General features: G+C 43.5%; 1 protein-coding gene across 19 annotated transcripts in view; it reads left to right on the top strand.

Annotated features, from left to right (window-relative positions):
- LOC114861926 (uncharacterized) overlaps window positions 1-12,148 on the top strand; it is a 239,509-nt gene that overhangs the window by 62,741 nt on the left and 164,620 nt on the right. The gene's annotated exons all lie outside the window — the stretch shown is intronic.

Raw genomic sequence — 12,148 nt, 5'->3', positions numbered from 1 at the left:
TGATGACTCAGTGGCCACCAGACGTGGGTCTAAACAAGTATGAACCAGACATTTAAAAATATCCTTCTCTCATTACCTTGGTTTAAACCATCTTGTAATGTCACCTACTGATGTGACTGACTGGTAACTCCCCTAATTTTTGATGACTTCCAATGATCACACACTCAGTCACCCTCAGTCTCTACATTTTGTATCTCTTCCCTTTCTCCGTGTCTTCCCTGTGTTTGCATGTGATATTTTAGGCAACTCTGGGAGGGATGACAGTTCTAACTAGGCCTATTAGACAACCCTCAGGGTGCCCTCAGCACTGATTTGAGCGCCATTAATTTTCTATTATGGAGTGCTAAAGATGTGCCCCTGCACAGTCATTCACCTGGCTTATTGAGTCTCGCACACACCAATTGTGGACTTTTCCAGGACAGTGTTGCTGAAGGTTTAGTGCAACCCCTCTGGGGAGCTAATTTATTATTTGCAGATATTGATCTGGCAGGGTAGGCCAGCCAAGCCGTGGCCAATGTTGACTCTGCTCTGGCCTGTGGCGAGCTTAACTCTTTCTGTGCTGAAGCAGACACACAAGATGGATGGTCAGCAGCTGTTGGAGCAGTGCTATCGGTGGCTGTTTTAGTTCATTTTCCTTTCAATGGCAGCTAATGGGAGTAATTTACAGTGAGACGTATATGAATTGAATTGAGGCCTTGATTTTGCACAAACTTACAGAGAGCGCGCGCGCGCGCACACACACACACACACACACACACACACACACACACACACACACACACACACACACACACACACACACACACACAACTGGCCTGTCCAAGGGAAATAAAATCACAGTAAAGAGGAAGGAAAACAAATTTAGAAGGTCAGACAAAACATTTATCAAGCTGTGTGTGTCTGGTGGGTAAATAACAGAGGGACAGTAAAGGGCATGACTCCGAAACCACAAACCACCAGATAACCACAGCAGATCATCACACACAGTCTCAAGATTCACTGCAGAGAGCGGATATTTCTCAGAGGGTTGACTTCAGAGCATTTGCTAATATTCTCTCTCCTGTATTGCTGTTTTATTTTGAACATAAAATCCTGTTATTACAACAGCAGACACCCATGTGACTGAAATGAAAGTTATCAGGAAGAAAGAAAGAATAGAAAGAAACCTTACTTAGACATTTTATGATTGAATGTAGCATGATATATAGTAATGCAATGAAACAAGTCTTATTTCAAAAAAACACACTTGCTTAAATGGAGACAAATGATCTTGCTTACATCACTTGTGAATTTGAGTTGTTTAGCCATTCAATTCTGCTGCGGAATTAGACTATTTATTAAAACACAGTGTCTTAAATCCAGAGTATATGATGGGCGAAATCTCTTTATCTGAGGTAATGTAATACCAAGGAGAAGCTGTCATGCTCACTCCTGTGCAATAAGCTGTGTCAAAATCAGGCGAACAAGTACATTTCATTAAATGAAACGTCCACATGCGGTTTGTGTCAGTGTGTGAATGAAGCAGGACTATATTTGTCGTAATGCTGTGATGATTATACGAAAATGCGCTCACACATGGTATGAATCGCTCTCCAGCACTGCTAGAAGGGAAGCCTAGATGCGCAATGACACAAACACACTCACACTTACAGCCAGGGACCAATATGTTTCCTCCCATAGGCCTCCTCAAGGCCTCGGCGTAACCTCAGCCTGAGCCTGGCAAACCTTAGTGCAAGTATTACACACCAATTAGGACTAAGTCTTACAGGTCCAGGAGGTGTGTGTGTGTGTGTGTGTGTGTGTGCTGAGCCAGGTATTACAAAGAAAGGGCAAAGAGCAGAGCAGCTTACAGATTTCACAACTGTGGGGTTGTGTGACTGCTGGGTAGCCTGAACGGAGGGTGAATGATGATAGATGTCCAGAGAGGAATTATGGAGGATAATAGACCACCATTTTCCTTTATACCGGTTGTTATGATAGCATTTACCTGATCTTTATGGCCTAGAACATAAAATAAAGGTCAGCAAATCTTCCCAGGGATTACAGTTCCTCCAACAAATCCAAATTTGTCCATACTCCGTCTGTGAAGACGATTTCATGGTTGACAAGCTGGTCTCATGTTGAATTTGGCGTATCCTCAGAAGTTGGCGCGTGTTCATCTTCCATATTCATATGAATCACTGAAACTGAGGTGGAGGTCAGAGAGAAGACATGGCTGATGAGGAAACATGGTGGAGAGGATTTTCCACTGATTTGCTGCATGATCTCTGCTAATGCTGTTATAAAAGTGAGGGCAGTTCGCCCATGGGCCCTGACTGGGAAGGAAGGAGAGAGCGGAAGCCCCCTCTTGCTCCCTTTGTCTTGTTCCGTGTCACTTCCAAAATTCAATTGTGTACCCTCTGCCAGCGACCACAGTCTGTGGAGACCTTGCCTGTAACAGCCTACGGTCTACGGGCAGAGCAACGGGGAGGCAAAGAAAGCGAGATGACAGATAAAGATGAAATGGAGACATAAAATATTACCCATCATTCCTTATTTTGTAATGTCTCTGGCAAATCACTGTGTGTTTCATCTACAAGATTAGTCTGCTATGTTTAAGATTGTGGGTGGGGTTCAGTTTTTAATGCTCTATTTAAATATGCTATTATAAAAATAATCTGCTCCCAGCAAGACAAGATAAGTCCAGCATCTGGACAAGTCACTGATTAAATATAAACAGACACGATTCTCACTGAACATCTTGGAATTTCACATCCAGATTTGTTTATGATTTTTTTTAATACCGTTGGTTTCTTGAAATGAAATGACATTTTTTCATTGGCTTTACATCCATTAAAGAGCTTTGGAACCTGCGCCATTACAAATTGCTGTGTATGTAAAAGGAGTAAATGTGGTTGTAAAGCAACACAGTTGTCAATAAGCATCAAGCAGCCGCTGCTGACGTGCCTGCTGTCTCATCAGTAATCAGGCCAATCTGTTTTAGCAGAAAATGGCCGTACACTGCATAACATTGATGGAAATGTCTCATTTCAACTTCATGGTGCCTTGAAAAAAGCACAGCGAATTAGTCAATGTTTATGAATTTGACAGTGGGAGCGTGGAAATTCTATGACAACTAGTTGGACGCGGTGAGCCGAGTGCCAGCACTTTGCATTAAGTTACACTAAACACTAATTGGATGCTACCTGGCTCTACATCACTAGCAGCCCTGAACAGGATCAGGCTCTGGCTCTAAAAAACAGCAAGTGCTCTAGTGTTTTTGGCTGATTACCCTCTGCAAAGGGAAAACCGGAATGATGATGAGGAAAAAAAAAAATCCCTTCTCGTCTCTTGTGCAAGCCTTTGGCCCTGTTGGCATTCTGCTAGTTTTTTGATTTTTCCTGATGTCCTTGAAATTGATTTTCAGCCATGATTGCATCGCCTCTCTGAGGATAATCAAAGATTTTGAATAATTGCTGCCGTATGACTGTTCAATGGGGAACAACAAGAATAGTGGCTACTCCCCTCCTGCTGTCATCTATAGAATCATTTTAGCTGAGGCTATAGTATGACTTCACAACATACCTCACAAATAGCTCCCAGTTGTAAGCATCTCACCATTAGTTTTACTGGAGTCAGACCCTGCCTAGATTTGATAATGGTGAGACCTACTGTACGATGATGTCACAGGTCCCCGAATCGGCCTGGCCGTTACCCAGGTAGTTCACTGTGATCACTCACTAGTTCATTTTTGACATTGAAGGGGAAAAACTAAATTAATGAAATCCTTCTCTTATCTGATTCATACACATCTGGATCAACAGTGGAACAAAGCGTCCTCTGAATCCCCACTGCACCGTTTTTGACAACACATCCGCTCTCGGTAACATTTTCCCCACTTAATCTTGCTGCCATTGATTTGAAAACATCCTGAGGAAGCCGATTTCTACTGTTACTGCTGGCTGCCTCGCGTAAGAGAGACATCACCATCCTGGAGCCACCCTTTTGTGCCACGGTGAAAGATGGTCTTTCTTTAAACGCGAGAATGTAACCAGTGTTTGCAGCGGGAGAAACAGATTGATTAGAGGCAAAGGGAAGATTAATAACCTACACAGGGCAGTTATGACACCCATTGTTTCACACATGCCCCGTAGAGGTGTGCCTCCTAAAATGCATCATTGTGTAAAATATTGACCTAAAGCATATCATTACTCTCTTTCTTGTGTGTGTCTCCTGTAGTCTGAGGAGGAGGGTTCTAGAGGTAACAAGCCATTTTCCCCCCTGTTTATTATTGAGAAACTGCGTTGCCTCATTGAGCAAAAGTAAATATATATTATGGTTTGTCAGAATGGACCCAAAGTCCTGTCATGTGCTTTGAAAGAAGACTGGCGTTAAAGCTGCATCGTCTGCTGCCAGCACCTTTATAAAAGCGTCCATCTCTTTGATAGCCTGGAGGAATCGGTCCCTGACAAAGGCCCCAGACAAATGAGGGCCCTCTGGCCATGTAGTTGAAGGCTGGAGGTTGGCCTACCATAACCTTGAGGAATAAACTGCACAACCATAGCAACTTGTTTACTTTTTCATAAGGGGCTGTTGTTACTAACTTTGTAGAGACCAGGATGGAGAGTTATAGGTGGAATGAAACTCCTGCCGGCATCGTGCTGTAAATGGCAGTACTCAGTGTTTGGTACTGCTGATTTAATTTACTGAACCATATAAAATTTGAACCCACTTCACACAATAACCTTGAGCAGTGACTGACACCACTCTGTATCACACAATCACGAGTTAATAAAGTCCCCTATTCCGCTACTGTGCTGCGTGGAATGGAAAACTATAAAAAAGCCGACAGAGATGTTTAACTGTAATGAATATGTGGATCTAAGTGGGTGCGTGTGTTGAGGTGACGTGACAGAAAAAGGAAAACAAGGATAAGTTTTAACACCTTACACACTTTCACATTTAGCATCGCTTTCACCCGGAGCGACTAGCCACAGATACTGCCCTGCCCCCATTTGCTGTTTACCTTTTGACAACATCTATATATAGCCACCATAATAATGGTTAATATGTTTACTAAATCTAATTGTTTGGGTATAGTCATGGATGGGAAATAATGGTTTACACAACACGAAAACATTCACACAAAATGTTTTAAGTGCTAATGGCATTTCTGTATGTAGAGTGAAGTGTATTCCAATTAGTCTAATGGCAAAGCTTGATGTTATCTGAAATTAGCTTTCATGTGAGATTTTCTACCCTTGTTTTTCGCCGTAGTGGCTGCAGGCGTTGCTTTGTTCCCCGTTCTATTTAATTTTCTGCCAACTTGTTTTATTTATTTCTACGGGTGCAGAAATTGCCTTTTGACCTGGATGATTACAAAAAATAAGGGAATTGAAAAGGCATTGATACTACAAATTCAGCGGACTGGTGCACAAGGTTATTCGTCTTCCTACCTTGGTGCGGTCGCAGTTTTGCAATGGTTAGATTTTCCTTCCCGCTTTGCTGTTTTCATTATCTTAAGAGGGCAGAGGAGAGCTTTTAGCCAGTGACCTTATAAACCTCCATTTCCAATTCAATACACCAACACATAGATATACCCACACACACACCGCACCATCTGCAACAGAGACGTGCCCCCTCCTAACACAAATAAGCACATACTTGTTCTCAAAGCAACCTCCATAATGTGTAAAAAAATAATCATTTTGTGCTCCAATAACTGAACTGTCAATTTATCATTCCAGGCTGTTCCGTAGCCTAAGAGTTGACAATGGAGAGTTAAAGAAAATTCTTCTTTAATTTCTACAAAATACAGGTACCCGCAGGAAACCTTAATCCACTGGTGTCATGCTTTTTTGTCAGTCCATCATAGCGAATATTGTATAAATAACATATTGAACAAAAAAGATTGCTGCTTTTACTGCTCTTTTCCTCTATGTCCAACTAATAGTGGAGTCGAATACAAAATAAACCTTTGTTTATGTGTTTCTGATTATTGGGTCTATAACACCCTGAGCTCTTCTCCCTGAGCTGTTTTTTATTGTGGTGACAGTGACGCGTTTGTGATGGTACTAGACTGTTGTCTGCTGTCTGATGAATGTGAAAAAGACTAATTAAACGTAACTGTAGTGCGAAAAGTGTGGTGGATGAAAGTTAGGTAAGGAGGAGTTGTAGGTGAGGAGTAAACAAGAAGCTGCTTGGGGTTCTCTGGGCTCTTAGTGTTTTCTCTTCTGCCCCTTTCACGCTTAGAGAGGCCCGGTGGGGGCTGGAGTGCGTGAGGCTGCAGTGCAGAGACCATGGGGCACTGTGTAGGCTGAGGCTCAGCATCTGCCAGCCCAGACTGTCCGTGGTTTGTTCCTTTTCCAGTGCATTCTTATGTAATTATCTGTGATAAACTCCTCTGCTGCCCAGCCACAAAGCCTCATGTCGGAGGTCTGGCTTACTAAACAACAAGCTGCATATACACGCAGGGCCTTGAAGATGCACAGACGCACAGACGACAGTGTGCATTCTCGTACACCTACTCACTTAGATTTACACAAACAAAACTTTGGGCTGCACTGACAAGTGGGCTTTGTATTTGGGAGCCAGAGGATGGAGGATATAATCCCTGCTTTCACACTGGAACTCGGCATAGTTCAGCAGCCTTCTGTGGTTCCTGTTGTGTCCAGCACTTTCCCCTCTCTACGCTAAGTTCCACAAAGTCACCATGACAAAGAACCTGCTTATGCTCTCTGTGGTGCCAGGATAGGCTCCGCAAGAAGTCCTGGCTGTAAAGAACTTTGACTACTCGAAGCTGAGCGGGCAGACGTGACGGTTATTTTGATTAATATATTATGACCTCCTCCCGTGTTTTTTTGTTTTTTTTTCTATTGCTTACCTTGGAAAGGTTGTTTATATCATTATAATTAGGCACCCATGCATGTGCATTGTTAAGATAATCATATTTTGTACTATATTTTGCTACAAATTGGGGCACAAAAATGAAGAACAATGCCCTGGTTTTGAGTTCAAAGAAATAATAACCATATTATTCTCTTGCCATGTTTTTTTACAAGGGTTCTTGGATCTTCGTTTTGCTGTGTATTATCTAGTCTGATGCCAGCAGAACAGGGGCACGAGATGACAATGGAGCGGTGTAGTGTGGAAGACTGAAGGCTGTGCCAGCAGGATGAGAAAGTGAAAAAAAACAGAGGAGGGTGGGGGTTTCATTAGCATAACTAGCGGGATGCCCAGAACCTTTCTGGAGTGGCATGTTTACGGCACCACGCTTGGCAAGAGCACACTCATTTTATAGGGTTTATTAAGGAGACACGGGGAGGCACAAGCAGGATTTGGGATATAGTTGGTGTGTGTATTTATGCGTGTGTGTGTGTGTGTGCTTTTGTGTGTGTTTGGCTGTTTTGTTTGCGTGTGTGAGGCTGGCGCGAGGAGGCTTCAGAGGCTGCGCGGCGGCGTCTCGCATAACTAGTTTTACATGTTTGTATTTTGGCTTAACTGGCCTTTAAAAGCAATGAAATAGAAAGTGCATTCATAAGCCAATCCTTGAGAATGATCCCATTTCAGAGGAGCACAGAATGAGGCTCTTTGTTGTGCTCCGGCTGCTTTCATCTCTCTGAGGTCATTTTCACAGAGCAAACAGGGAGACTCATTATCAACCTGCACCTGAGGGGTCAGAACCTGGACACCCCCCTCCTCCCGCCCTCGCTCCCTGTACACCCCACTCTTCCCGTGCTTCCCCTGGTCCACACGCGGGTTTATTAGCGCACAACATCTTTTCCAGTGACTGAGCTTGCCCTTATTGTCTGCAGCGGTCAGGGTCAAGTCAAGGGCACTCAGCCTAGATTGGAATCATTTGTCACATGGTCCCGGACTGGAGCTGATTTCAGCAGAGGCCAGGGTGAGGTACACAGCGGTTCCAACACCACCTCTGACACAGGGAGCAGGGGAGAGCAGGCACTGGACTACGCAGATGGCCTCCGCATATTACACAGCCGCAGCTCGCCAACAAAGAGCCCCTCCCGCTCCGTTTTATTTTTTCACTCAAATTTTGTAGAGTCTTTGATAGATTTTAATTGCCTCATGAGCGATGGCCATAAAGCCAACACCTTTAGAGTCTGAATAAACACGCTTGATGTAAAACCATGCAAAGTGTTCTGCGGTATTGTGCGACTGGGTCTGGGATCACGGAGAAGGTCTTTCCTTCCACCGATCTCCGTGGTCAGCAGGAGCTTGCATGAACAATGGGTGGTGCTGAGGTAGCATGTGGAAAATGACTTTAATACACTGCACAGAATGGCTTATTGCTTTGGTCAATAGGTTTGCAGTGAAGATGGTGCATCCTGCCGCTTGGGAAGGTTAGACCTGTCAAAGGGCCAGAGTGAATGATACCATAGCCATACATATGAGCTCCGTAATGGTTGTGCATGTGTGTATATATTCTACAATATGTGACTGGGGTGGGTGGCTGACAGGCAGAGTCATAAAGGTTACATATGACACACTCCTCTCCATTAAACCTGAGATTAGTCCATATCTTTTCACACTTTTACTTATTTATATAACCTGTAATGCTATTTCATAATAGGTGTTAAAACGACACTACAGCATGAAAAACAGAAATAAAAATGACCAGATCCTTGAGCACAGAACCAATAGGTTCATCACAACCTCGTGAAAAAACGAGGGGAAATGAAAGATTGAGCATCAGGCCATTTTAGCTTGTTTTCCCTCAGAGAGGGCAAGTGTGGAGGTGAAGGTCACAGAGAGACTAAGCACACAGCTCATAAACAGCACAGCTGGAGGAATCATTGAAATATAGCCCTTTGTTTTCTCTAGGCTGTAATTGGCCCCGAAGCCTTCTTCCCCTTCCCGCTCTCTGTTTCTCTCTCTGTCGCTCTCTCCCTCTCTCTCTCTCTGCACATGTTATGCACTGGTGTGATGCAGTTTAGAGACCCAGACTGCAAAGGCTAATGACTGCGGGGTTAAAGGGCACACCTGCGGTCACAGAAGCAATACACAATACAATAAATACGGAAAAACATAAACAAACATATGGGGAAATAAGCCGCCCTCCCACACACACACACACACACACACACACACACACACACACACACACACACACACACGTACAGGTTTACTGTTTAGCTGAGTCTGATTAATACTGTGATTATATTGTTTTATTTGATTATTCTTTATTTCATAGGTCAAACAATATCGTTTCAGATTATTTTTTCAAATTGAAATTGATTGAATATCAGCAGAAAGTTGTTTTTAATGCTACATCAAAAGCAAAGAAAATAAAAAAAAATTTCCTCCTGCTAAAGGTCACCTATATATATTTTTAAATCACACAACATTGCCATTTCTTTTCACATAATTGCTTTGGACCTTGCTTTGATTTTGGCTATTGCTGTCATACAGCTGTAACTTTAGGGTTAATTACATACATAAACACCAGGCACTGTGCAATCGAACAATAAATTCATGCTTTCCTTTGCCATCTGATTCATAAAATTCCCAATAATGATCTGCACTATTAATATTTCTACCAACTTTAATTCAGGACGCAGGGTCTTGACATTCCAACAGTTTCGATGCCCATTTTTGTTTTATTCATAAAATAAAATGCGTGCAGTCACAGCAGGTTTATTTTCATTAGGTTGACAGTGGTGGAACACCTCCAGAGGGATTAGCTCTGGAAGACGGGTGTCGCTTCTCCTGACTAGAGGCCTGAGAGGAGAAAAACAGTATCAGATCCATCCGGAGATAGTGCGGCTTTGCTGTATAATTACCATGTTAACCCAGATGATTCTCTCTGATCTCTGCAAACATCAGGGTGTAGGCACCGCCAGACCGGCTTAGGCACAGATCTGTCACAGTGCACAGTGGGACACTGGATGTATGTTAGCTTGCTAGCAATAGGACTCGGTGTGATCTGCATATGCTTTATTTTAACCCCATGTGTATATTAGTGCACACAGTCAGAACAGGCACTTAGATTTTCAAACTCCAGAAATGTAAATTCCGGAACAATATGCAAATATTCAAACGAAATGTAAAACCTTTTATCACTGTGCCTGCTTTAAAATTTATTCCACCCCGCACTCTTTCTGAAATCATTTTATGATCTTCGCTGTTCTCCAAAATAAAGTCTAAACTGCTTTCCTGAAACTGTTAATCAATAAAAAACAGATCTGTTAATTCAGTCATTCTCCCCCTAAACCCAATTTTTCAAATCGTAACCACACACAGTGGGGATATATAAGATCTGAGACCCTTTTCCTTCATTGAGTGTTATCCCTGTGAATGTGAGTAGAGATTTTGTCTTTGGTTGCCTGCCTCCTAAGCCTTATTGATCTGTGGGCATTTTTTTCTCCCATTCTCCAAAGTCACTAAGCTTGCATCAATTCATCTTAATCTGTTTGCTCCTTAAACCCGGAACAAGGCACGTCTTGTTCCTGGTTGTAGGAGTCTCTCGGCTGGCTTCCTTCACATCCTTCCTACTTGTGCTTCTCCTGGGTGGCAACAAGAGGCTTTTCATATCGAATCAAGTGTTATTGAGTTCCCCTGCACACCTCTTATATTCCCCCCCTCCTCTCCGTTCTCTATCTTTTTTTTTCCTCTCCTCCATCCACTTTTAACAAAGCATTTCTTTAATGACTGTGGGATTAAGGGCCAACCTTTTGCAGCCTGTCTGTGACTAGCCTGTAATCTGACCTCATTACATCCCCTGTGACAAACTCCTGGGTCAGTACAGAGTGACTACATCTTATCCTTCCAAGCCCCCAGCCCTGCATTGCACTCAGTCGACCGAGTCAGGCATCCAGACCACCCTTTCCCCACGGCCATACCTGTCCACCAAAGCGTAGGATCCCTTGATCCTGTTCGCTTCCCTGAACTTCTCCTCCATTACACCACAGCCGGGATGAATGGTCGTTTGTAGGGGCAGATGAAAACACAACTGTGTGAATCCAGGCATGATGGTGTCACTGATAATTGTGGCATGGATGTTGTTAGGATGATGTTAGACTTGAGTTCCGGATTACTATACACTCACAGGCAGACAACAACACTTTCTCTGTTCTTACCTACTGTACGTTACACAGTGTCTGATGGTGTTTATTGCCTGGACAATGTAGTGTTGTCATCTTGATGTATAGAGGTTCTACCTCAGCATTGATTGACCCTGGTCCTTCTCCTTTTTCTTTCTCTACTTTATCCCATCTCTATCCTTTCTCTCCCCTTGCATATGTCCCTTCCTGCCGCCAGTGTTTGAAGGGCAGGCGTTGACAGTGAGCTGGCCTGTGCGCAGGCCTACTATGCGGTATTATGCAGTTGCACTGTACTCGAGAGGACAAGGGAGGCCAGGGCAGGTCCATTACATCACCTCCATCAAGACTGATTGGGCTCAGGATGGGGTTCCGTGCATGCTCGTGAGCGGTTGGCCCGGCCAGATCCATATGCCTTTAATACTGGAACAGATGTGGAGCACAGGTCCTGGACTCCCACTTCCCTCTTCTGCCCTACACACTACCTTGAACCAGGCAGTACTGTCCTTGCTTACTGGGACACTACTAAAACAAGTTTATTGATTTAAGTGCATTTTGGTATTGTAGAATGCTTGCTAGCACAGTTATAGAAGTGTTGGCAGTTGAGGCGTACCTCATGTATCATCAAGCTGTTTGGGATATGGTTTCTCTTTACAGAAAAACCAAATAGACCCAAGTCGGTTGAGTGGAGTGATTCTTTTGATATAATCTCTTACCAACTGTGTTTGGCATATTTTTATAGTGATAATATCTGTAACCAATATAAACAGTGTTTGTCCTAAGCCTGCTGCCTATACAAATATGTTTTTAACAACAGTGATTGGACACTATATACAGGAGAATTATCCCAGTTAGTCTGTGATGGGCACGTCCCTGTTGTAGTTGGTAGTGGGGAGCAGGTGGAGGAGGCTCCGCTGTGTCTGTGTAGTAATTTGTTGGACCTGAACCAGTGTTGACTAGGAACAGTGGCTGCACTAAACCCCCGTCAAATAACCCAATACCCAGATATCGTCCATGGGTTCAGATGAGCCAAGGACGTTTTCTTGGTGATTGGGGTTTGTCACCATATGTTGCACAACCAGCTGCTGAGGCAGTTAATCCAATGCACCTTT

The sequence above is a fragment of the Betta splendens genome, chromosome 9, assembly GCF_900634795.4.
Source record: "Betta splendens chromosome 9, fBetSpl5.4, whole genome shotgun sequence".
NCBI lineage: Eukaryota > Metazoa > Chordata > Actinopteri > Anabantiformes > Osphronemidae > Betta > Betta splendens.
This window is presented reverse-complemented; position numbering and strand designations above follow the sequence as displayed.